The sequence below is a fragment of the Pan troglodytes genome, chromosome 3 (genome assembly GCF_028858775.2).
Source record: "Pan troglodytes isolate AG18354 chromosome 3, NHGRI_mPanTro3-v2.0_pri, whole genome shotgun sequence".
Taxonomy (NCBI): domain Eukaryota; kingdom Metazoa; phylum Chordata; class Mammalia; order Primates; family Hominidae; genus Pan; species Pan troglodytes.
In genome coordinates this window covers 187,585,162-187,611,456 of record NC_072401.2, presented here as the reverse complement: position 1 = coordinate 187,611,456, position 26,295 = coordinate 187,585,162, and the positions used below count along the sequence as shown (strand labels likewise).

Sequence of the window (26,295 nt, the reverse complement as noted above, 5' to 3'; positions counted from 1 at the left end):
AGCTGCAGGGCAGGGTCTAGCCGAGTATAGGCCCATCCTGTGGCCAGTGTCACAGAGGCCTCGATGGAAACAAAGCTGGCTGTTGCAGGGCTAGTTTGGTCTTGCTTTTTCAAAAATAACTTCTATGGTTAGCTTTGTTTTCCATGAGCAATTCAAATATAATTGTTAAGAATGAGTAAATTAGGTAAATGGAATAAACATTTCTAAATAAACTTGTCCTAGGTTCAAAGATTTTTAAAAATAATTTAAAATCTGAAAGTTGTGTTATATTAAGTTAAATAATAGATCATCATGAAACGTCTGAGTCATTTCTAAATAAGTTAAGGTACTGAAAGATTAATTAATAAGCATAAGTTCCAGTTTATATACTTTAGCATTTTGTTTTTATAGGTTATTTTAAAAAGCAAAATTTATTTGCATTTGTTAATAAACATACAAAGATTCTAAAAAACTAATGTTTCTAATAATTTTAAAATGTGTATTTATAAATTACTAGTGCAAACAGTCAAAATTGCTTACTTCTAGGTTTTCAGTAAAAATTAAGGCTACTAAGAGTTAAAATTACAATTAATACATTTAATGAAAACTACCAAAAATAAAAGGACCAATTCTATACGCAAAATATACAAGCAAAACAAGAGGTATTTCTGATGAAAAAAGTTACAAAAAATGAAAAATATGTGTTTTGTTTAGAAAAGTAATTTTATCTAGTTTAGAGTACGTTTAAAGATCATTTCAGAATAAATAGTTTTTTAATGTTATATATTATATTAAATAGATAAAATAGTTGAAAATATAACAGAGGAGCTTATGTGGTTAAACTAAGAATAAATAGATGTATTATAAGAGAAGAGATAGTAAAGGATTTTTGTTTCCCTTTTGAATAAACTACAAAAGAAAAAAGAAGAGAAAGAAAAAATATTCCATGTGCATCACACTGTGTTTATTAGATCTTTTGTTTAAATAAGTGGTTATTTTTCTCATAATGATCTGTGATGGCAACCTTTATTTTGGCAACTTTCCCCAAATCAAAATTAAGTCTTTTTGACCTCAAAGTAACTTTTAGACATTATAGGAGGGCCCCTGGAAATCCAAGAAAGACATTAAATTAGACTTACTTGATATGTTAAATTATATGACAAACGTTGTCAAATAAGAAATGATGTTTAACCTTCTTTGAGGTTATATTTGTGTGAATATGTTATTGACCTATGTGTTCCAAAATTGTAAGAGATTCCTAGAAATCCTAGAAATTATGTTTTAGTATATGTTATCAGTCATAAAGCTAATGTTAAAATGTTGTGTGCCACAGAGAGGACCAAATTTTCTTGACAGTTGCATCATTATTATTGTGAATTCCTATCATATCTTTAACCATAGCCATTTTACATCTTACTGTCCACAGTTAATTGCTTTATTTTGATGTTTTTTTCTGAAAGCTCTTTGTGAGTGATTAGAGTCCTAAAATGTTGTGTCTTCAAGGAAATATATGGAAAGAACGAAAATAATTCTGAGTTCATACCATTGGACTGAGTTTCCATAACTCGAATGGAAAAACTGGACTCAAGAAAATCCTAACTTACACTGGCAGAACAAGAATTAATTACATGTGACTGAACTCACAAAGGATTATGACTTTTTAGTGACTTTCTGTTTGAAACATATTTTTTATGTTTCTATCTGCATTGTTAAGGAAACTCTTTTATGCTGTCTATAGCTTGCAGCAATTTGCTAACGTATATTTTTATGAGCAAAATTGAAACATTTACCTTTGTCCCTACCTGATCCCTCCAAAACTTGGCAACTGCGAGTGTTCTAGTTTGAAGGCAAAACAGTTGTTTGTGTAAGTACAGTCCTGAGGTGAGTCCTTGGCTTGGCTCCTGGGACCTGAGAGGCTTTTAGAAAGTGCAGTCTGAGGTTCCTTATGAAAAAGTTCCCCAACAAAGCCAACTAAAAAAGTGCCTATATGGTTGATCAGTATTCTTGCTATACTTATGTAAAAAATCATAAAGACTAAAGACTAAACTTTTCTTATGAACAAATTAGTCTTGTTTTAATGACTTTTTGTTTGAAACATATTTTTTATGTTTTTTGATAGGTGGACTAGAGAAATAAAAATTATATTTCAGAAGAAAACTCTAGTGCACCTGTTATTAGACTCTACCTCATTGTTTTTGAGGGTTTACTATCTACCTACAATCTGGACCAGATCTTGAATTATTTTAGTTTCCTGCAATATTTGACTATGACTCACCGAAGTAGTATTTGTAATTTTTCTCCACCCTTCCAGCTTGGAATCACTGAAATGAAAACTGCACTTTCCTGAAACCCTGCAGACTAAAACTGGATGGTCTGATATAGCCTTTGGAGAAATCACCACAGCAGTTTATGTAGAAATAAACTTTGTGCCTATTACTATATGGGCCACTTAGAAAGCTCACCGGATGCAAACTGCGAACCAGAAAAATCCCAGATTGCCACTGTCTGCTCTCACTCCATATGAAGATGCTTCAAGTCTAACATCTGAAAATCTTGACTGGCTGCCCTCTAGACCCAAAGGTTTGTTTTCTTTTCTTTCCCTAGAAATGCCCTTTGCTACGTACATGACTGTTCACACTATTTGGGACCTGACTTCGGTGGAAGCCGGTCTGCAACACTGCTGCTGAAATGAGACACAACTGTCAACTGATTAGCTGAAAGGCCTCTTCTCAGGACTGAGAGCCTGGGAACAGCCTGGGAGACAATCCACCAACCCGATCCGTGGACTGTCAAACTACCTATGGGGGCCGGGCGTGGTGGCTCAAACCTGTAATCCCAGCACTTTGGAAGGCCGAGGTGGGTGGATCACCTGAGGTTAGGAGTTCGAGACGAGCCTGGCCAACATGGTGAAACCCCGTCTCTACTAAAAATACAAAAATAAGCCCGGCGTGGTGGCGGGTGCCTGTCATCCCAGCTACTCGGGAGGCCGAGGCAGGAGAATCGCTTGAACCAGGGAGGCGGAGCTTGCAGTGAGCCGAGATCGCACCACTGCACTCCAGCCTGGCGACAGAGTGAGACTCTGTCTCAAAACAAATGAACAAACAAACAAACAAAAAAACTACTGGGGGGAAGTTTCAGACTGAAGAATGTTGAGGCTCACAAAAATGATGCTTCAAAGTGAAGACGGCAGAAGCAGCCTCAGAAGCGAAGTTTCCCTGTGACCTTCTCTCACCCTCCTGTCTCTCAGCCCCATTCTCCCCTGAGGCCAGTCGCAGGAACTAGAATCTCTCTGCCCCAACGAGTGTCACAGAAACCAGAGTTCCTTTTCCCCAAAGCCAACGTGTAGCCTAAAGGCACTTTCACTTTTGGCTGTTTTTCTGTGTAAGAATTGGCCAGAAAAGATTTTCTGACCTATCTTATTTAATTGTAGGTAATAGGCCCCCCATTACAGAAAGGGTCCTGTCGGATACCTGGGAGGAAGAAAAGCCGCACAGAGAGGCTGAGAAAGATCTGAACAGACAGGCCTCAGCGAGTGTCCCTAGTTAGCCTGTTACCATTCCATCATTTCCTTCTGTCCGGTCACATTTCTGCATGACTGTCCCTGCTCCCTGAAACCTGGGCACACAATCAGAGAGTTTCCCCGGTACCTTTGGGTCTTCATTCCGAAGGCTCGTGTTTCCTGTAAGACTGTGGTCGAATATATTTGTTGGGCTTTTCTCTTGTTAATCTGTCTTTGTTTCAGAGGTGTCCGTTGTGACCCCTATGACAAGGAGGAAAGGGATCACTCCTTTTCTGCTGCTACAACAGGAAGTGTTGTGTCTCAGAAACCTGAACTCCAACATATGGCCCTTTGACATGCTGGATTGAAGAAGCGATCCCAAGGTCTCTCTGACCTACCCCTCACGCCCATTTCTCAATGTTTTGTCTCTCCCAAGGAACAGAATGAAGTTGTTCTCTGAGGATCCTTTATCTTCCTAGAAACCAGACGGGCCAAAAGAACACAGCTGCCTTCCCCGAGTTTCATTAACTGCACTCATATCACAGGAAGAAAGACCGAAGTCCATCAACACCCTTGGGTACACTTTTGTCACAAACAATTGCCTGATCTCCAGTCACAACACGTTTTGTCCCAGGCCATCGTATGTTCTCCAAGTCCATTCATTTTCCCCTAAAAATCATTCACTGTTCCTCAAATTGCCACATTTATTGTATGAAGAGGGGTGTCTAAGCGTCTGTACCCCACTGGGTAATCATTCTGCAATTCCCCAGTGCTATACAAGTTAAAATAGAAATGTGTGTGTGCCTTTTCTCCTATTAATTTGCCTTTTATTTTTTTTTTGAGACTGAGTCTTGCTCTGTCGCCCAGGCTGGAGTGCAATGGCACAATCTCGGCTCACTGAAACCTCAGCCTCCCAGGTTCAAGTGATTCTCCTGCCTCAGCCTCCTGAGTAGCTGGGATTACAGGCATGTGCCACCACGCCCAGCTAATTTTTATATTTTTAGTAGAGATGGGGTTTCACCATGTTGTCCAGGCTGGTCTTGAACTCTTGATCTCAGGTGATCCACCCGCCTCGGCCTCCCAAAGTGCTGGGATTACAGAGGAGAACCACTGCGTCCGGCCTAATCTTCTTTTTGTCTGTTCATTTGCAGTGACCCTTCAGAGGGCAAAGAGAAAGTTGTCCTGTGGCCCCTCCAGAAGTTGGGTTGAGGATAATTTATTTTTATCAGAGACTTTTATCATATTTTATAACATGGTTTAGTGTAAAAACATCTGTGCTCCCCATGAATTACTTGTAGAGATATAAGTGTTTTATTTCCTCCTACCTATTGCCCAGAAGAGCTAATGTGAATGAAGCAATTTATCAGAAACGTCCTTATTTTTATCTGAACTCTGGTCTAATGGATGCTTTCATGTGAATAAGCATCAGAAGTCTCCATTTTCATGAAAATAAATGAATGAAGTAGGTCAAGGTGGTAAATCTAGACCAATAAGGTAAGCTATTAAGGCACTTCCAAAACAAGGCATTTCAGCTCTAGTAAGCAGACACCAGCCCACTGCATTGTGTTTGAGATCTGAAGCTGAATATGGCTTTGAAGTGAAAAGACAAAGGCAATGACAGACTCAAAAGAATGAAACTACAGTAGACAGTGAGAAATTGTGCTAAGGAAAGGGGCTCCCTTTTTATCGCATTGGTTAATTCTCAAAACTGTCTTTTATATCCCTGTTTTGGAATTGGAATTGGCAGTTAAAGCTTATATTTAAAAACTGTAGAGATTTCATTACTGTAAATCTGTATAGTCAAGTTTGTGTTGGAGATGTACAAATTTAATTAAATAGGAAGTCTGCCATTTTGTTAGCTACTGCATTTCCATATAGCATAAGAAGTTATCCAATTACTTTCTGAAAGCAAAGATGTAAGAAAAAGTCTGTAATCACTCCTGGCAAACCCAATTAAAGCGGATTAGATTTATAAGAAGTATCTGCTCATACGTATCACATAGACATAAGAAGAGGTAACTTTAAAGAGACAGCCCTCCAATATGGGTGTGTTCTATAGAGTGGAGCATCTGGGAGGGACAGAATGGATGGTACTACAGGGTCACAGGATGGGTCAGTATCTTCTTCCTACTGGTTATTCCTTCTGATTTCCCTTTCTATACCTCAAAATCCACAAATTTGGGTACCAATGTGAAGTATTCAATGTTTGATGAATAAACAAATGAACAATTAAATGATCAAATAGAAATACAAATATTAGCTGTGAAAATGATTGTTTTATAATAAGTTAGCCTTGTAGATTGTGTTCTGAAGTTCAAGATACTCTACATGCTAAAGAATGCTTATTTTATTTCTTACACAAAAAGTTCAATTTACAAGGTATTTTCTGTGACTGCCAAATCCTGTGGATCTGTACAGTTGAATCAACTATTGTTATTTTCTCAAAATTCCTCAACAGGCACCAAATGTGTGTCTGAACATTTTTGATTAACTTTGACTTCGGTTATTGAAAAGTCACTAAGAAGTAAAATTTATCATTGTTTTTAAATTCTATAAAATGATTTTGGTGGTAAAGTGTTAAGGATGTTTTACTTTACTGGTTCTTTTATATTTATGATTGAGTTTTAAATTTATTTTTAAATAATTATAATTATTTTGGAGAAAAATATGCTGACCATATTTGTATATTGCTCTTGAATGTCATTTTATTTTATTTTCTTCTTATCACTTCAGAATTTCAAATAGTGCTTCTTGAATGTTCTAGTATTGATTTTAAGATCCTTTATTTTCTCTGAAGTGCCTCTAACAAGAAAGTGACTGAAATTGGTGAGCCAGAAGGAGAATGCCAGTGAACTTAACTATACTCAGTAGAGGATTCCAGAGGAAATTCAAATTTTTACCATTGAAGCCAGAGATGATCTTGTAAACTAAGCTGGAACTAAATAATAAAATGCTCAGACACTAGGAATTTTTATTGCCTTCTATAATTTGCAAAGTATCCTACCACAAACGCAGAGTAAACTATTACACTTACCTAAGATATAAAAAAGAAATAGGTGGAAGAACTACAGTTTGAGAAATGAGAAAATTATAATGCATTTTGTAAAGAGCACTGCTATATCATAGATTTGCTTCACACTAAAAATGTTAAAGGTTTACAAATATTTGATTAAAATAGTGTTGGTAGTGTGGTAGCTGAGTTGAGAAGGTTGAGATTCTAAATGTTTATATTACTTACTCCAGGGTTATTCATTTGGCAAATGGTAGAACAAGCATTAGAATTAAAGCTTCGGGATGTCTATACTTTCTATGTACAATTTAAAAGTAACCTGGGCAGCCCTTGGTTGTAACTGTAGTTCCATTTGCGACCAACCAAAGCATTCCACATAATTTTTCTAAGTTCCTGGAGCTTCCTTTCTCTGCCTCCAAGATTCTATTCCAACATGATCTGATGCTATTCTTTCCATAACATTGACAAGAAGGCTAACCTCTTCATCCCTCTCTAAAAATTGTGTTCCCAGAAAATATTCCATAAATTTTGTGTCTTTATTGATGATTTGGTGAGAGGCCCTTTGCCATCTTACTACCAGCTTTCTCTGAATTCCTTATCTTTTCCTCTGCCTCCACAGACCCAAAATTACCTCCCTTACCCAAAAAGTTCCTCCCATATTAAGTGCTAAGGAGACTTTTCAAGGAATGTTTTACAAAGGAAATTCTCAGCCATGACCATGCAAGAAATTCTAATAGACAATTTAAATATGTTATTGAAATACATTATGTTTGTGACATTATACATGTAACACTATACGTGCTTCTTTACAATGACATACTACTCTAATTTTCATTGCTTCCAAAGTCTTAATATTTTTAACCAGAAAACAAATTCAATATGAAGACCAAATTCATAAAATTATTTACTGTAGAAGACAACCACTTAAATGACAAAAGTAGACTTTTTTCTCTTGGATTAGAAATTTTATCATTTAAAATTTGTTAATTTTATTGAAAAATGTTTATAAGTAAAGATTTTAACAGTATAGAAAATTATATAGGAAAAAATAAGTTTCATCTCCACATCTTAAACCCTCCAATTTTGCCCCCCAGAGGCAACCATCATCAGTAGATTATTTTCTTTTACATCTTTCTAAAAGGTATAAATATTTCTTTTTTTAACATAAATGGCTCCCTTTTTTCACACTGTTATCCATCTTGCATTTTCTCTACTTAATCGTTAGCGCATAAAGACTTACAACTCTACCTCAAGTTTTAACATTTTGTTATAATTTTTATTCTCATTACAGTTAACGGATGTACATGTAAAGTTGTATTCAGCAATTACAAAAACAGGAATTTCTGCCATTTCCTGTTTGCTGGAGGCAATCATATTAAAATTAGCTCTTCTAGTATTTACTTCCTCACCTCTAAGTGTTCGTATTTCCACTTCTTGATATTTCAGTTTTAGGCAGTAAATATTGACTTCTCCCTTTGGAAGGTGAGGATTTATTTCTCTTTCAATCATACGGCCTATACCCACCATGCACCTACACTTGCAGTCAGCTAGCCTCGAAATACTATACTTTTGCTTGTATCAATACTCAGTACTTTTATAACTGTGGCTAAGTAAAAACTACTCAAGCCTGAATCATGTTTACTACAATTACTTTGTTTTCCTATTCAACAAAATTGTCTTTTGTGTTACTCAGTTGTTTATATACTTACAATTAGTACAGCCTAGAGCCCTCTCCCAATTGTATAAGCCTTTTCTCAAAAATCTCAAATATATTATACATGCTATCAATTTTGTCTTCCTGAAATTGTTCCTCCTTTTGACCTGATGCAATCTGGACTGACAGCTCCCTAGATCTGCTCATTGTCTTTATTCTGAAATGTCTCCAAGACCATTCTGCAGGGTGGCAGAGCCTTGAACTTTTCATATTGTAGGATCCCAGTTTTCTGGATGCCAAGCCTTGTCTTTTTTGTTTTATTCCCTTGTTTTGGTGGACACATTTTGCAATAGATTCCTGAGAAAAGGTTCTTGAGATGGAAATTTTAAGGACCTTTCAAATCCAAGAAAAACATGTCTTATCTATCTCGACTCTTAGAGATATTTTGGCTAGGTATGGAATTCCAAATTGGAAATCATTTTCTCTCAGAACTTCAAAGACATTTTTCCACTATCTTCCAGCTTTTAGTATTGTTATTGAGAAACATACCATCCAAATTCTTGATCCTTTATATGAAATTCATAGTTTTCTTTCTAAAAGTTTAAAGAACTTTTTTTTTTTTTTCAAGAGGCAGGGTCTTGATTCATTTAAGGCCAACTGCAGCCTCAAACTTCTAGGCTCAGCCTCCCGAGTAGCAGGGACTACAAGCATGCCCCACCATGCCTGGCTAATTTTTTAATTTTAATTTTTTTGTAGTAATGAGGATCTTGCTATGCTGCCCAGTCTGGTCTCAAACTCCCGGCCTCAAGTAATTCTCCCACCTTGATCTCCCAAAATGCTGAAATTATAAGAATGAGCTATCTCACCAAACCAAGAAAGTGCTTTATTTTTAATTTTCTGAAATTCCACGACCATGAGCCAATTGTGTGTCTTAACGTCATACTTCTATTCTGGAAACTCATGAGAACTTTTTAAAAATTATTTTTTATGGTTTTCTTCCTTTTGTTTTCTTAACTGTTTCTTGCTAGAACTCCTGTTATCCAGATGTTGAGTTCCTAGACTATATCTCCAATTTTCTTATCGTTTTTCTTACAGTTTCCCATTTTTTGCCCTTTTACTCAACTTTCAAGGATATTTCCTCAACTTTATCTTCCAATTCTTCTTCTGAATTTTCCAAGAGCTTTTTGTGTTCCACAGTTTTCTTTCATACAGTTGCTTTTGCTTATTTCATAGAAAAATATAGTCAGTCTTCAGTTTGTGTGGTAGTACAGGATTGTAGCTGAAACCATGAAAAGCAATCTTAATAATCAATGATGAAAATGACAATTGTTCTGTGGCCTTTAATAATTTTCCTATGACTTTAAAAATGCTCTTGCTATCAGTTATAAATGCATAGGGAAATAAAAATAACAAAACTAATATTTACTGAGTACGCTGTAATTTAAAGCATTGAAAACAGGGAAAATTAGTTATTTCTTTCTTGGAACGGAGCTTGTCCCCTTCTCATGATGTGAATTAAAACACTAAAGTAGCACCTTTCCCACGTCTTGGGGAATTGTCATCCTCCCTTCTAAGTTTGGAGCAGCTTCCCACCATCATTTCTCCTTTGTGCTTTCAATGTCATGAAATGTCTCCAAGAGATGTTTTGTTTTGTTTTGTTTTGAGATACAGTCTCACTCTGTCACCCAGGCTGGAGTGCAATGGTGCCATCTCAGCTCACTGCAACCTCCACCTCCTGGGTTCAAGCGATTCTCTTGTGTCAGCCTCCCTAGTAGCTGGGATTACAGGTGTGTGCCACCATGTCCAGCTCTTTTATATTTTTAGTAGAGACAGGGTTTCCCTATGTTGGCCAGGCTGGTCTCAAACTCCTGACCTCAAGAAATCCACCTGCCTTGGCCTCCCAAAGTGATGGGATTACAGGTGTGAGCCACCGTGCCTGGCCCCAAGAATTCTTTAGCGTAAATTATTTTGCCAGGATCACTTCCTCTGGGACATTTTCATCTTTTTCATCACAAACACTTTTATTCGCATAGAATATTTGACAACGATCATGTCCCCTTGTTTAACCAGTCCTTGGAATCTAGGTGAACATTTCATAGCAGGACACCGTTTGCTCTGGAAGCTTCACAAGATGGCTTAACATTAATCAGTTTCTGCCAACTTTTGAAAACAGATTTTTCTGGCAGTAAAAAGTGTCTTCTTCCTTTCTTTTGTAATTACCATTTTCTTTTCAGGTGGGAAGGAACATCAACACTTTGACCTGAATATTAGCTAAATAACTTTTCAAAAATTACAATCTTCAATCCAACCAGAGTGCTTTCTTTCCTTTGTGCAATTTAAAAAGATGTTGAAGAAACTTATCTTTTAAAAAAGTATTGATTAGGCTTCTGCAGTATGATTTATTCAAAGCTAGGTCTCTTCAAATCTTAAACTTTGCTATTCCCATTTTAAAATCTTCTAATCATATCCAATTTCACTTCCCATGAAATTGTTTATTTCTTTGCGGCACTTTCATCTTTGTTGGCGAATTCCCTCTTTTCGTTATCCATTCTTGTGAAATGTTGCATGGGTGCACCACTGGGAGACAAGGAGGCAACTCCATAACACACTTGGTGCAACAACTCAACAACAACAATACACGTGAGCTGACTAACAGCCATGCCGCAACCAATCACTGACAGGTTTTGAAGAAGTGCTGTGATTGGCCACTGATCATGATGTGCATCTATTATTACTTAGTGACTGTGGGTGGAAGAGCTAAAAGAGTTTGCATACTGCATAATCACTCATGGTTAACACGCCATGGTAACTGAAATTTGAACTGTATTGCTGGAAGACTGGTGCTATCAACTACACTGTGTAGGTGATATTTGTGAATACTGGAACCATGCAGAGTGAGAACTGCCATACATCTCTTATTTTGACAAGGCCATTAATGATAGTGTTTAAACTGTTCTTCTCCCTGCACACCCATTGTTTCCATCAGTTTACTTTTTGCCATGTTTGCTTGTCTGTCTGTTATTTGCCTGTTTCTTTTTTGTTTGTTTTGTTCTCTGCTTCGATGTTAGAGATTTGTCTGATCTGCTTACATGTAAGAGAGGGGCACCAAAATTCATGTGTAGAGCTTATTAATGTGGCCTGAACTTCTGGGAGATCTAGCCCAGCCATATCTTAGAGAGTACCCTGTAGTGATGCCTTTACGTCTTATATTTTGGGATGGTGGGATCCCTGAAGAGCGCTCTTCACATCTTTTTTTCTGGAGCCTATTCACCTTGCTACCTGGCTCCCAAGAGTTGAGTGGGGAAAGAAGGCCCAGGGTTTTTATATCTGTTTCTGATTAACAGCAATATTTTTAGTTTGGTACCTTTATTCCCAGCCATGCTAGTCCAGAAGCCCTCTGTTAGTCTCTCCAGAGAATAAACCTTCTGTGTTCTGCAGGGTGAATGATGGGCAGTCAGGCCACCTGCTGTTTTTAGCCCCAATTTCATCTCTGCCAATTCCAGAGCATATTGGGGCTGCTGGCTTGGAAATGCTGCTGCTTCTTGACTCTCCTCATTGCTCATTTGGGATCCAGCTCTCTCTGTCCAGCTACCACTCACCCATCTGCTTTCTTTTTCTAAATTGGGTTGCTGTTTTCTCCTATTTCTTTGTCCTTGTGGGTTTATGGTTCTTAAAATAAAAGCTTTATTGTCATTTTAGTGGGGCTTTGTGAGGGAGAAAGGGTTAAATGTATGTGGTCAATTCACCATCTTCCATTTGATGCCTCTCATTTTGGAAAAAAAAAAAAAAAAACCAAAACAAAACTGTCTGGGTGTGGTGGCTCACGCCTGTAATCCCAGCATTTTGGGAGGTTGAGGCAGGCAGATCACCTGAGGTCAGGAGTTCGAGACCAGCCTGGCCAACATAGTGAAACCCCATCTCTACTAAAAATACAAAAATTAGCTGGGTGTGGTGGCAGGTGCCTGTAATCCCAGCTGCTCAGGAGGCTGAGGCAGGAGAACTGCTTGAACCTGGGAGGTGGAGGGGGTAGTGCGTGGAGATCACGCCACTGCACTCCAGCCTGGGCAACAGAGCAAAACTCGGTCTCAAAACAAAGAAACAACAACAAAAAACAAAAAACAAAAAAAACAGAAAGAACAAAACAAACCGAAACCCCAGTGGGGACTTTTCAATACCCTGTTCTAGGTCCTTGGCCAAATTGAATCCAGTACGTGGACAGGAGATGATGAAGGTGTACTTTTGTTCTTTTCTCATTTCACTACTTTTGTAGAGTAAAAGATTTGATTTTTCTTTCTGTTACTTGTCTTCTAGAGATGCTAAGTCAGGCTTTACCTTTTTGTCTGTCATTGGTCTTTATGTTTTTATTATCAGAGCTATCTAAAATCAACCATAAATGTCTTAAGAGCATTTTGTGTAAATGATTTATAACACTTTCTTGAGATGGCTTCAGCAGCCTTATTCAACTGCATCTCCTGGCACTTTTAATAAGCCTCTTAATATATTCTGTCATCCCCATCTGTTTTGATTTAAGGTTGATTATACAGACACGCGGTGCTGCAAAAAGCCACCTGATCACTTCAGTAGGGTGTTAGGCATGCATTAAACTCCAGGTATTTTCAGGGAGGAATCATGAAGCCGCTCCTGTTAAATCATATCCATTTTATTACGTCTCTCCTGGTGGATTACGTAGAACTTTGGAAAATTAAACATTAGACATCTTCATAGGAAATCATGTCACTGATTTTTAAAGCCAGCTCAATTTAACCTGCCACTGATTCCCTAACCAGCACTTCTCTGACTGTATCCCGAGGGAAAATGTATTGAACGCAGCAGAAGGTTAAGGCAGAGGAGTTCGGCTAGACCGGGTAGCAGCCAATCAGATGGGGAGGGTCCAAGGATCTGATGCCTCCAGGCGAGCAGCGCCAAGCCGAGCTGGTTAGTCTCCTTTTATTGTGGATGAACACCACGTACATGCCGTAAATGCTCCCTAGGCTGGCTGCGGCTACAAGGCAGACCCGGGAGCTGAGAATAGAGGAGTACCTGCCCAAGCAACTCATTCTGCACAGCCGCCGACAAGACAGCGATTTTCCTGTGCTGGAATGTGCCCATCCAAAGGTATCACTTCCTTTTCATTGAGTTTCTATATTTCTTAAGAATTACGGAAAGCAGAGATGCTGATCCTGGAGGAAGATCCCTGCTTTCTAGTAATGCTTTGTTCCTGTTCTCAGGCTGAGTGCCAGCTTTAAAATGGTTAACCTCTGGGGGAGAAGCTACTAAGCAGAAAAAAGGAACACTTTACGTTGCTTAAGCTGACTGTGCACAGAGCTTTTATTAGGATGGATTCTTTGTTACTCTTGCTATTGTTGCGAAGGTAAGCTGGTTACAAACGCAGCTTTCAACCATCACATTCTGCTACCTTTATAACTAAGGAGACCTGGGGGAAGACCTGGGGTGGGGGTGGAGGGTCTACTATCTCAAAGGTTGCTGCAATTTATCAGCCTCAGAGAGAAAAAGGGCCAAATTGCTGATCAAAGGTAGAGAAAGAGCATTTCGTTGGTATGAGGATTCTTCTACCTTAGGACACAAGTTTTATAAAAAATGAACACTGCGTATTTTCACTTTGCTTAATAATTAAGATGCCTTAATTATCATTTATAACTGACAGCTGGTGTGCTCGTCCGAAAGTCATCAGCGTGTTAGGCGCTCTTGTTTCAGTTGCCAAGGTAATTGGAAGGATAATTTAATATGTTAGAGTAACAAAAGACCCATGAGAAACATATTGCATTAGGTGAGGCATGAGATTGCTTTGTGGAGCGTTTATTTCTGAGAGTGAGTTCCTTCTTTTGTCTCTTGGCCCCATCAATTATCTGTTAGAAGGAATAGCTATAACAGGGACTTTCATCATGTACCATGCAGTTGAACTAACACAGTTGTTTCTTCTATACAGTAGGCAAGATTCAGTTTCTGTCTAAGACATTAAATTGTTAGTCATATGGAAAGATTTCCTGGGAAGTTGTTCATTATCCTCTGTGGGACAAGTGACATCACACATCACTGGGTTATGAATGGTGGCTTGAGTGAAGGAGAGAAAGTGTTTTCTCGGGGAGCAGAAATGAATGCAAAGAGTGCTCTGCTTCATTTCCTAGTGATCTCTAAGAAACATGGCCCATTGAAATGTTAAATGTCACAGCAAATTATCAGGGCTAACATTTTATGGTATATTTGTGGAAGCTCTTATAAGTCATGCAGATGCTTTGTGTAGTTATTTTTTTTAAAAAGGGACATATTAAGGCATTGATTATAGTTTCTAAATTGCTAGCCCGGTGGTATTGTTTTTTTTTGTTTGTTTTTGAGATGGAGTTTTACTCTTGTTGGCCAGGCTGGAATGCAATGGCAAGGTCTCTGCTCACTGCCACTTATCTGGTTCAAGCAATTCTCCTGCCTCAGCCTCCTGAGTAGCTGGGATTACAGACACCTGCCTCCACATCCTGCTAATTTTTGTACTTTTAGTAGAGTTGGGGTTTTGCCATGTTGATCAGTCTTGTCTCGAACTCCTGACCTCGTGATCCGCCTGCCTCAGCCTCCCAAAGTGCTGGGATTACAGGTGTGAGCCACTGCACCCAGCCTAGCATTATCTATCTTTAATAGCCAACATTTGAAAATAATGAGTGCCAAACAATAAGAGACGCTTCGTTTATTCATTCAGTATTCATTTATTTACTAATTATGGTCTGGTGAGTGAAAATACACTTCGCCTCTGTGACAACATCAATTATGCTAGCTTGATACACTTTGTGATTTTGTTTCTCAAAATATTTACAGTGTACATAATTTTATTTATAAAATATAAGCAAGTAAAATGGAAATGTACATCTAATATTTAAAAAGCATTTATTTATGTGTAATATAATTCACTATCAAAATAATACAAAATTAAAATTCAAAGTTTTAAGATTTAAAAATCAACTGTAAGATAAAAATAAGATTTTTTAAATGTATGTGAGATTATTGTCTTACTTATTTCTATGTTTAAAAGGCATTGCTTTTGAGAAGGTGAATTAGCCCATTAATCAGATGGTCACAGGGAGTCCATTAGCAACCTTGATGAATGGCAACGGGACTATAGAGGGGGTATTATTTTGCAGAAGAGAATACAGAAGGAGGGTATCTTGGATGATAAGAAGTGTCCTTATACCTGAGATATATAAAATCTATTTCTAGTAAAGAAAGAATAAAAAGAACAGGCAGATCATAATCTTTAAAAATAAAGTTAGCATCAATAAAACATTCAGGACAGCAGGAGATGAGTTAACTTAAGGAATGGATTAAAGCAAAAGAAAGGACCTCTCCCTCCGGGATGTCCTCCAGGCATGAGATAATGGACCGAGGTTGGCCTTGGACACACACAGGTGTGAGGGAAAGCCCAGCTCTGCGCCTACTCCCTGCCCACACCGGGGAGATTGGCCCTACTTGGGCAGCTTATGAGAGTTGCAAGAAATCCACATAATTATAAGCAGTTCATGTAAATATAAGAAGGGTGTAATTATAAAGGTGTGATAAAATCGATTCCCACCTCACTGGGGATGATGGAGTTGACATGATTACTCCTGAGAAGAGGGGCCTGGCTACGGAGCCAGCAACAGAAAGGCCCTTATTAGCGTCTTCATCTCTGTCCTCACCCTCGCCAGTCTCTTTCATCTCTCAGCTGACATCTAGACTTCTACCTTTTGAGAGTATTGCCTTGGATTTAATGCTTTGAAGCCTATGCAAATGCAAATAGCCTTGGGAAGTACACTTTAACACAGGGTCCACCTTGGTGTCCTGGTGGGACTGAGCACAGAGGCTGCTGGGGAATGCTGAGTAGAAGAGAGATTTTTCCAAAGGAAGGGTGGGAATACCAGACCAAAATGATGCCAGTGAGAGAGGAAGGGCTGATTGGAGAGCATGGAGTCTGGGAAACATATTATTATGATTATTATTATTTGTGTTTTTTGAGACAGAGTCTCATTCTGTCACCCAGGCTGGAGTGCAGTGGCGCAATCTCGGCTCACTGCAACCTCCACCTCCCGGGTTCAAGCAATTCTCCTGCATCAGCCTCCCTAGTAGCTGGGATTCAGGCGTGCGCCCCTGCACCTGGCTGATTTTTGTATTTTTAGTAGAGATGGGGTTTCACTATGTTGGCCAGGCTGGTCTTGAACTCCTGACCTCAGGTGATCCACCCGCCTCAGCCTCCTGCAGTGCTGGGATTACAGGCGCGAGCCACCGCGCCCGGCCTGGGAAACATTTGAAGAGACCAACGTAACTTAATAAATGCCCACAGAGAGACCTACAAGTGGGCTGTGGGCCAAAATGAAGTTCGAAGCTCAGGCTGTAACCTTAATGGGAATGTGACACACACACATTTTCTTTTTCTTGGCCACCTGTGAGGATGTTTGCTACCAGTGGTGACTCATGCTGTTTGTAGGAAGAATTTGTTTATTGGTTTGAAGGGGAATAAACCAGAGGAAAAATAAATCAAATCTAAGGGACAGAACAACATTTTTTATTTTTTGCCAGGAAGAGGCAAAATGTGAGGAGATAATGTGAGGAATGGCTTTCCTCAAAATTAACGCTGTCTGCATACATGCCGGACTTTGATCTCAACAAAGAACGATACAGCCTCTGAGCAGGAATAATTTTCAGATTTGTGCAACCCTCCAGACTCTCCCTATTCAAGGGAACTGTACTGCATGCCTTGATTTTCTCAAACTCGAAATGAATCCCATATACTCCCACCTTTAGGGCTTAGTAGTGATTAAATCTAGAGAGGATTCCATGCTACTCAAGGACCAAATACTCAGGGTATTGCCCAGGCATGGGCAATGGGAGGGCCCGGTGTTCTCAGGTGACCTCTACCTACTGGCCCAGGCCTCAGTACCACCTTTAATCCCACTGAAATGCAAACACCTGGAGGTGAAGGGCCACTATAAAAAGCTATTTTGCCAGGCTTGGTGGCTCACACCTGTAATCCCAGCACTTTGGGAGGCCGAGGCTGGTGGATCACTTGAGGTCAGGAGTTCGAGACCAGCCTGGCCAACATGGTGAAACCCTGTCTCTACTATAAATACAACAAAAATTAGCCAGAAGTGGTGGCACACGCCTGTGGTCCCAGCTACTTGGGAGGCTGAGGCAGGAGGATGGCTTCAACCTGGGAGGTGAAGGTTGCAGTGAGCCGAGATCTTGCCACTGCACTCCAGCCTGGTGACAGAGTGAGACTCTATCGAAAAAAAAAAAAAGAAGCTATTTTAACTTTCTTCTACCACTTTTGATATTCTGCCATCTTTTTACAATTTTGGGGATGTTTGTTTCCTTTACCAGATTGGAATTCTTCCAAAAAAAGAATAGAGTTGGTCTTCTAATTTATGATCACCTGGCTAGCAAAATGCCTGTCACATAGAAAATATTGCATAAGTATTTGTTCAACTCACTAACACGATTTATTTCCCAAGAAGCTCACTGATGCATGCACACTGAGCTACCAAGCTGCCTAAGTTACACGAAGGGAAAGGTGGCCAAATTAATAGTCTCAATTTGACTTCACAATACAATCTGCGAATTAGGAAAATTTACCTTTGTTCAGCATCTCTCAGCAAACTTAGGTCAGTGGATCCTGGCACCTTATGGTACTGCTGGTACCAGGGAACTGTGTTTATGCCCAAGCAAGTCTGACAAATCCACACTGAGAAAATAACAGGTTACTGTCATCCATTAGTGTAGGAGCCTAATCCCGAACGTGCAATGTCAGGGAGGGCTGTTGAGAAGGGTAGAAAGGACACCAGAAGTATCTGCCACCTACTGGGAAGTGGGGATTGGCTTCTAAGAGGGATGAAGGGCAGAGATGACAGGGCAGCAGTACCCGGGCAGTGAGCTGGGCTGGAGGAAGGCCCTGTATTAGGAGGCAGGGTGACGGATCCCACGCTAGTCATCAGAGAACACAGCCATTTGTCAGACGTGGGAGGCGTGGTCCTGTGTCGCCCTCCACAATTTCTTAAACTCTTCTCAAAAGAGTCTGTTCAAAATGCTTGTATGGACTGAGAAAGGAAGCCAAGTGTATGTTTTCCCTGATATGCCTGAAGTGGTAGCGTGATGGTACATACCTGTGAACAGCTGGGACCGTGTGATTCTAAATCCTGTTAAGGCAGGCAATGAAAAACAATGAAGCGCTGGAAGGGTACCAAGAACATTTGTCTTGTTTTGTTGAGTATGATGTCATTGAGGGATCACTTGCAGTAGCATCTGGTTTCTGACCTGTGAATCAATCCATCTTACATTCCATCCATCCTTCCTTGCTTTAAACTCTATCAGTATTTTTCCTACCAGCAGCACAGGGGAAATACTTATAGGGGTTCATTCAGTGAACGTTCAGCATCCTCTGGAACCATCTGGGAACCCTATTCCCTTCCTATTCTGCTCTTAGAGACATTCAAGCTCCTTCCCTCAACCCCAAAAGAGCAGATATCCACCGTGCAGGCCATAGTGCGATTTCCGAAGTGTCTCTCTAAGGAATATTCAGCCTGTTCTTAGAGGAAAAAAGGGCAACATTATTAAAACAGAGACTCTCAACAAGTCCAAATGTGTATTAAAAATTAAAATATTGTTCACAGCCTGGTCTTGTATTAAGGCTCCAAATATGCATTTTAAAAAATCATTGCTGAAGTCCTGGAAGGGGCATTCATCACTCCTGAGCCACACCGTCAGGCACACCTGAATTCTAGGGAAATATTTGAATAAAGAATCTCTATGAGGTAACTTCTGGAAATTGCCTCCAAACCCTCAACCTGCACAGAATATAGAGGTTCTCTAACCCACTCTGGTCTCTTTTTCCATTAACTGTGGCCAAACCACGATCTTCTCCCTAGACTACAGCCTCTCTGAGATTTTATACTTCATCTGCCTCTAATTCCATTATGTTCTTCAGGTCTGGGATTACTTCCTAATTCACTATCAAAAATTGATTCAGTGTTGAGCTGTAGCCCAATGTTACTTTACAAATTCATTCTCAAAGTATTCTTTTTTTTTTTTTTTTTGAGACAGTCTTGCTCGTTGCCCAGGGAGGAGTGCAATGGCACGATCTCGGCTCGCTGCAACCTCCACCTCCTGGGTTCAAACGATTCTCCTGCCTCAGCCTTTCTAGTAACTGGGATTACAGGTGCCTGTCACCATGCCCAGCTAATTTTTGTATTTTTAGTAGAGATGGGGTTTCACCATGGTGGCCAGGCTGGTTTCGATCTCCTGACCTCATGATCCGCCCGCCTCGGCCTCCCAAAGTGCTGGGATTATAGCCGTGAGCCACCGCGTCTGGCCTCAAAATATTCTTGATAGGGTCAGTTACCAGTTGTAGCAAAAACTCTTTGTTCTTCTCTTCCCCTCTTCTTCTTGGCCTCCAGTTATTATGGTGAGCTGCTGGACCCTTGATTATTTGAGTTTCGCATGATGAAAAGTCAGTGAGCATTGTGAGGATGCTATTGTTGTCAGTTATAGTTCCCAAATAGGTCTCAGATTCAGCATTTTCTCTGAATTTCACACTGTGTTTGTTTAGACTCCTGCATCTCTCACCAGACAACTGCTTTACGTTTTAATGGGCTTTTCTGCTTGTAAGACTCTTCCTTCTTTCATCTATTATCCACACTGCTGCACAGTTATGATTGTTAAAATTCAATTTTTTAACATTATTCCTTCCCTTAAAACATGTCAGAGTGCCACTCCTCACTCTACCCCCCGCCCCCTTAGTCTAATCTCTTCCAAAGTGTGGTTGCAATCACGTGGACTTTAGTTAAAATCCCGACTGCACCATTTTGGTAGTTGATGACTTGATTTTGATGTGAATGAAGTGGGATGATATCTATCTATGTTGCATTTTACTTGAGGTTTAAATAGGATAATGAATGTCAGGTATCTAAGATGCCATCTGTTTCAGAGTAGACACTGACAAAGTTGGAAACAATTATTTCTGCTGGGGTCCAGTCCAGATTCAATACTGGGTGTGCCACCAAAGAGACTTTCATTCTCTGACACCTGCCTACCATAGCAGCCTCCTGCTCCTCCTAGCCCACTGCTTCCTCCTGCAATTTTATTCTCTAGCCGTACTTGGAGTTCTCAAACATCACATGTGGTTTAGTCTGCATTCCTCAATGTTTGCCATTATATGTGCTGTTTCCTCAATATGGAATACAGCATCTCTCCCCAACCCCCCTCCTGTTTCCTGGAAATTTCTTGTGCATCATTGAACACATAGATAAAGAGCACCTGTTTCTTCTCGGTGATAATTCTTTATACCTTTTAATAACTCTTCAAACATTTGATAATCCTTTCTATGTGCCAGGAGCTCTTTTAGGTGTTTTAAACATTTTATCTAATTTAATATTGATCACCTTTCACCTTACGAGAAAAAGAAATGTAATGTTTTTAATTAAAATGAAGTACAAAAGAAAAAAATAACAATTTAAAATTTTGAAATTCATAGCCTGGCATGGTGGCTCACACTTGTAATCCCAGCACTTTGGGAGGCCGAGGAGGGTGGATCACCTGAGGTCAGGAGTTCAAGACCAGTCTGGCCAACATGATGAAACCCTGTCTCTACTAAAAATACAAAAATTAGCCAGGAGTGGTGGCAGACACCTGTAATCCCAGCTACTTGGGAGGCTGAGGCAGGAGAATTGCTTGAACCCAGGAGGCAGAGGTTGCAGTAAGCCAAGACTGCGCCACTGCACTCCAGCCTGGGCAATGGAGCAAGACTCTATCTCAAAAAAAAAAAAAAAAAAAAAATGAAATTCATTACTCTCCTAATCACAATGTACTGTCTTCCCCATTACATTTATGAACTACTGGAGTGTGGAAACCAGTGATTATCATAGCTTGAATGGATGAATGAACAGAAAGATAGACGGATAGAAGAAAATTGGGAAGGCTAATGTATATTAGGGGAGGTGAAACTGTTTCCTGAGATGGCCGATATTTTAGGAAGGGAATTATAACAAAGCCCAGAAATGCCTGAAAAGATGCTATGTAAACAAATAAATAAAACAAGGCATACCAAGCTTAAACCAGGATGGTCTGCTGCAGATTGGAGAGGTTTAGGTAAGCTAGATGGCCTGATAGGAAACTAAGAACAGAGAGAAGCTGCATCAGAGGATTCTTGAAGGAAGAGTCTAGGATGCACTAAGAATGGGCTTCACTTCCTACAGAAACGAGCCAGAGTAGCCTAGATGGAAAAAAACAACAACAAAAATACATTAAAAAAAGAACCAGCCTCTTTAAGAATTCATAATATATTTGATTAGCACTTCCTTAGTGCCGGGTTCCATGCTAAGCACATTACGTGAATTGACTCATTTGAACTTCCTTTAAAAAATCTCAAGAGGGCGGGGCGTAGTGGCTCACGCCTGTAATCCCAGCACTTTGAGAGGCTGAGGCAGGCAGATCACCTGAGGTCAGGAGTTCGAGACCAGCCTGGCCAACTTGGTGAAACCTCCTCTCTGCTAAAAATACAAAAATTACCTGGGTGTGGTGACATGCACCTGTAATTCCAGCTACTTGGAAGGCTGAGACAGGAGAATCACTTGAGCCCAGGAGGCAGAGGTTGCAGTAAGCTGAGACCATGCCATTGCACTCCAGCCTGGGCAACAAGAGCGAAACTCCATCTCAAAAAGAAAAAAAAACCCAAGAAAAAAGAGATTTTGTAATCCCTATTGTGTAGGTGAGATGACCGAACTATAGCCAGACTAGTGTAAGACCACAGAGCTGGCAATTGGAAGGTTGGGTTGGAACCCAGGTTTGCCTCACTTTTGCCCTTTAAGACTCTGCAGTTCTGTCCCTCTAAGGATACTGTAGGAGATGGTTTGGGCTAGAAAAAAAAAGTGAATTAACCTAGGAAGAAAAGACCTCACATCACCTCCAAAGTTTGAAACTAGAGGAAAATCAAGAAATGCAAAGCCCAGGAAATTAAAATATGAGAAGAAACAGGCTTCCGTTCCCTGCTAAACTCATTGAGGATTGTGAGATTTCCCTGACTATAGTGCAGATCCCATAAGAGTGCCATTACTGTGGCAGCGAGATTGCTGTGGACACTGAAGACCAACCACATGCACGGGTTGCATTTTTCCTGGATGAGGGGTAGGGAGAGGATGGAGAAGGAATTCAAGAAAACCAAAAGGGGGAAAGCTGTAAATGCCAGGGCCATGAACTGCGGAGACACAAATCCTCCTTTTTCCTTGATCCGATTTTACCCTGGATATGTAATTGTTGGGGAATGGAGTAGAAATTGTTGGGGAATGGAGTAGAAATTGATGGGAGGAGGTGAGAGCACTAAGTCATGGGCCAGGTACCCATCTGTTGGGGTACACCCCAGGGAGAGGTTTGGTTGTATGACCCTGGCACACATAGTCATGGATGAAAGATGATTTCTGGAGTCAGGGAGCAATCTGACAGGTCATCATTTTGCATTTTATTTAATTGAATTAAGTATTTTTATCTGTTCAATGAAATAAAAAGCCAACCGAAGGTTTTATTGTCTTATTTGGCACTTTAATTGAAAGATATGTGCTGTAAAATATGTCTTATTTACAAAATTAGGTTCAGATGTACATTAAGTGTTGAATTTATTCCATTAATATATTTTGAAAAGAATGAGTTCATCATTTAGAGGAGAAGTAGGGTGGATGAGGAGATGGAAGGATGTTTGTTTGTTTACTTTGCTTTGTATTTCCTTTGCTGATGTTTTGATTAGAACACTACAAAGAAAAGATATTTGGAGATGTAAATGGGCAAGAAATGTCATATATTGATTTTTCTGGAATTCATATCTATGTCTAACTCTCATCTCAAGTTTTAAGCTTCATCCATTTTCAGGTTCTTACAGATGCTACACTTACAAAACATATTTGTAGGCTTGTTGCTCTTTCCAACCCATCCCTGTTTCTTCTATTCTCACCATTGCCTTCACTCACACTCACATTTTTTTGTTCCAATTATGGCAATAACCTTGTGATAGGTTTCTAGGCCTGCCTCCTCCAACTTCTACATACTTGCCAGAGTTGACTTTCGAAAACACACATCTACTCATGTTCTCTTTTTCCTTTTCTTCTTGTTTTTCCTTCCCCACCCATGCCCCCAACATCCTATGGGTGCTGTACGGATGTGGTAACAAGCTTTGAGGGAGACACATGTCACACACATGCATAGAAACCCAATCATCACACCTATCAACCCCAAAAGGATCACTTCCTGATGTTAGTAACTTTCTTAAACTTTTTAAAGATAGCCCTTTATTCTCAGAAGAAGGTCCAGCTTTGCTCATGGATTACAAAGTCTTGACCATCTGTCAACGTGCGAGCTCCCAACAGCCTCTGCCCCATTGCCGTGAAGCTGCCAAACACATGGTTCTTTTCCACCACCCTTGCCTTTCTGACTGCTGCTGCTTCTTCCTGGAACATCATTCCCTACCCCTCCATCCCATCAGTCACTTCTTACTCTGGCCCGAAGCCCTCCATTTCCGGGCACGTGGCACATCTCACAGCAAGCCCCTGCTCACACACTTAGCCAGCATGGATCAGATATCTGTCCTCTCTGCTCATTCAGCACCTGTTTGTGTTTCTAACATGTCAACCATTTTTAATTTATGTTTGCCTGATTCTCGAGAAATGTTTGTTGAGTGAATAATGACAAAAACAAGAATTTCTGAAATGAAAATGGCAAAGAACATATATTTCCTATAGTAATATAATCAGTGGAACACTAGAAGAGGATCTGTAGATGAAATCAAATTTTCTTCCTAAAGGTTTACCAAAATTGCACAATGATCGGGAAATAACTTGGGATTTGAATCATCATCATTTTTCATTCTTGTTATGAAATGTTGCCTATTAAATGTGCCTCCCCTTGACCTAACCTCAGTCAAAAATTTAAAGACATAGCTAAAAAATTTGCTAAGTCATATGTTATACCTTTTATTTGTTGATAATGCTGTCTAAATATTTGGTTTGGTTTCTTCATTTATTCAACATTATTCTCTCAGGAGAGAGCTGATGGGGTTCATAAACTTCTCAAAATGGTCAACTTGTCATTGCAATGGTTACTGTATCAACAAGTTGACAGAATCAAATAGGTGGACTAAACCTCTAAGCTATCACAATGCATTTAGCTTAGTAACTGCTGATGGTCTATATTCTACTTAATGTTCAGGGCCCATCTCCAAATCAACACCAACTTGAGTAAAACGTGGCGGGCATTGGCATATATGAACACATTGCATAGTGTGATTCATAAGCTCCAGAAGTTCCTAGAGCACTCATGATTTTATGTTTGGAGCACCCTTTAAAGGCTTGATATTAGTGTTCTTTTTCCTGTAAATTGTTGGCTGCTGCATTGGAGAAATTCAGTGACAGGGTGGTATTGTAACAGGGTTTGACACCAAATATTTCGGCTGTTGGTAGCAACACTAATCTTGCACTTACCTGTGCCATGGGATTGCAGAGAAAAGCTCATTGTTTTATGATTGTGGGACACACCGTAATACGGAGTGTCCTACAAATGACTTTCACAGAATCATATTTCTTTATACTCGTCTTCATTTTCCAGGATGTAAAGTCACTTGATGTGCTTGTCTCATGAGTATCTGCAATGAAGCTTCATGGATATATGTATGTTTCTGAACTCTTTTAGTTATGCCAGCATTTTCCTGTTAAATATTTATAATGACTTAGTGCCACATTTCAGCTTCTCTGTAGTTTGAAAAGTGTCAATGCATCAAAAGGGCTGTGTGATTTCTGCACTATGCATTTCAGATCCAAATTTTAGATGTGTTGTGTCTTTATAGTCTCTAGGTTGACTATATTGTGTAAATTCGTATCTGGTCTCATTTGTTAGAACTGACATATTACACAGTTCTGATCTCTGGAAATGAACTGACATTGAGACTCAATCTATGTAAGTATTTAAGTGATGTGGCTGACATCACATTGATGTCAATGAAAGTGTCAATTTGGAAACTAGGCCCAGGCTAGTGGCCACACAGTGGCTTTAAGTGGGTGCTTCTCATCTCTATTTGGGGCCCCGAAAACATTTCTTGCCAGTCACTTACTTAGAATTTGCAGAAGATTTAAGAAAAAGTAGTTGGCTATGTAAGCGTTTGGCTCTCCGTATGAGGGCTTTCCTGTGTGAAGCATATATGATCAGTTATATTACAGGAGATTTAATAAAATAGTTTCCTAATAAGGAGTGCAGAATGACAAATGTAAGTAGGACATAGCTTTGCTAAGTAACTTTCTGAAGCACTACCATTAGCTTCGTTTCAACATTTTTACCTTCAACATTCAAACAAACAGAATGATTGAAAGAATAGTACATCAAATACCCACTAGCTGGATTTAATTATTAACATGTTGCCGTACTGCTAGGTCCTCACGGGCATGTGTTTTGAAGAAGCATTTGAAAATAAATTGTAGGCATCATGACGTACTTCACTCCTAGAAACAGGAGACCCCAAGAGTGAGGGCATTGTATTACATGGCCTCAATTTTATAATACAACTAAGAAAATTAAGAGTTTTCTAATATAATCTAACGTCCATTTCACTTTTAGTCTTTTTCAATTGTTCCTTTTAAATTATTTTATTCTTTTGTTCTTCAACCAGGTTATACTGGAGGCTCAGGAATTTCATCTCTATTAATCTAATATATTCCCCCTGCTATTTTTCCCTATGACATTGACTTTGTGAAGAGAACAGGCCAATTGTCTTGTAGAACATCCCACAGTGAGGATTTGTGTGATTGCTTTATTGTAATGATGTTCCCTTTGGTTCCTATTAACTAGAAATTACTTCTTACAGCTTGAGTAGGTACCATTTGTATGCTTTTGGCAAGAATATGTCATAGATGATGTTTCTATGCCATCACATCTGGAGGCACACAATTTCATGACGTCAGAATTCAGTGATGCTGCAGTTGATTTTTTGGTTAAGGTGGTGACTGCCAGATCTTTCCAAAAAGAAAAGTTATCCCTTTTGCAATCATTAGGTAATCTGAGGGGTGGTAATTTGTTACTATGTGGAATATCCTATTTGTCCATAACTACTAGGTTCGTAGGTTGAAATGGCCTTAAGCCACCCAAGGGATCTTT

At 39.6% G+C, this 26,295-nt stretch overlaps 1 protein-coding gene and 1 non-coding gene across 8 annotated transcripts in view; one reads left to right on the top strand and one right to left on the bottom strand.

Annotated features, from left to right (window-relative positions):
- Positions 1-12,820: 12,820 nt before the first annotated feature.
- SORBS2 (sorbin and SH3 domain containing 2) overlaps positions 12,821-26,295 on the top strand; it is a 370,848-nt gene continuing 357,373 nt past the window's right edge. For 2 of the 7 annotated variants that reach the window (XM_063810049.1, XM_063810048.1), the window contains exon 1: positions 12,862-13,257. The gene's annotated coding sequence lies outside the window, so the exon portion shown is untranslated. Of the gene's footprint in view, positions 13,258-26,295 lie in introns of all 7 variants that reach the window. The other 5 variants (XM_063810059.1, XM_063810056.1, XM_016952610.4 and 2 more) reach the window with 4 other exon arrangements.
- On the bottom strand, positions 23,294-23,397 carry LOC112209141 (small nucleolar RNA U13). Its single transcript, XR_002943808.1, has one exon. It is a non-coding gene; the product is annotated as a small nucleolar RNA U13 (small nucleolar RNA).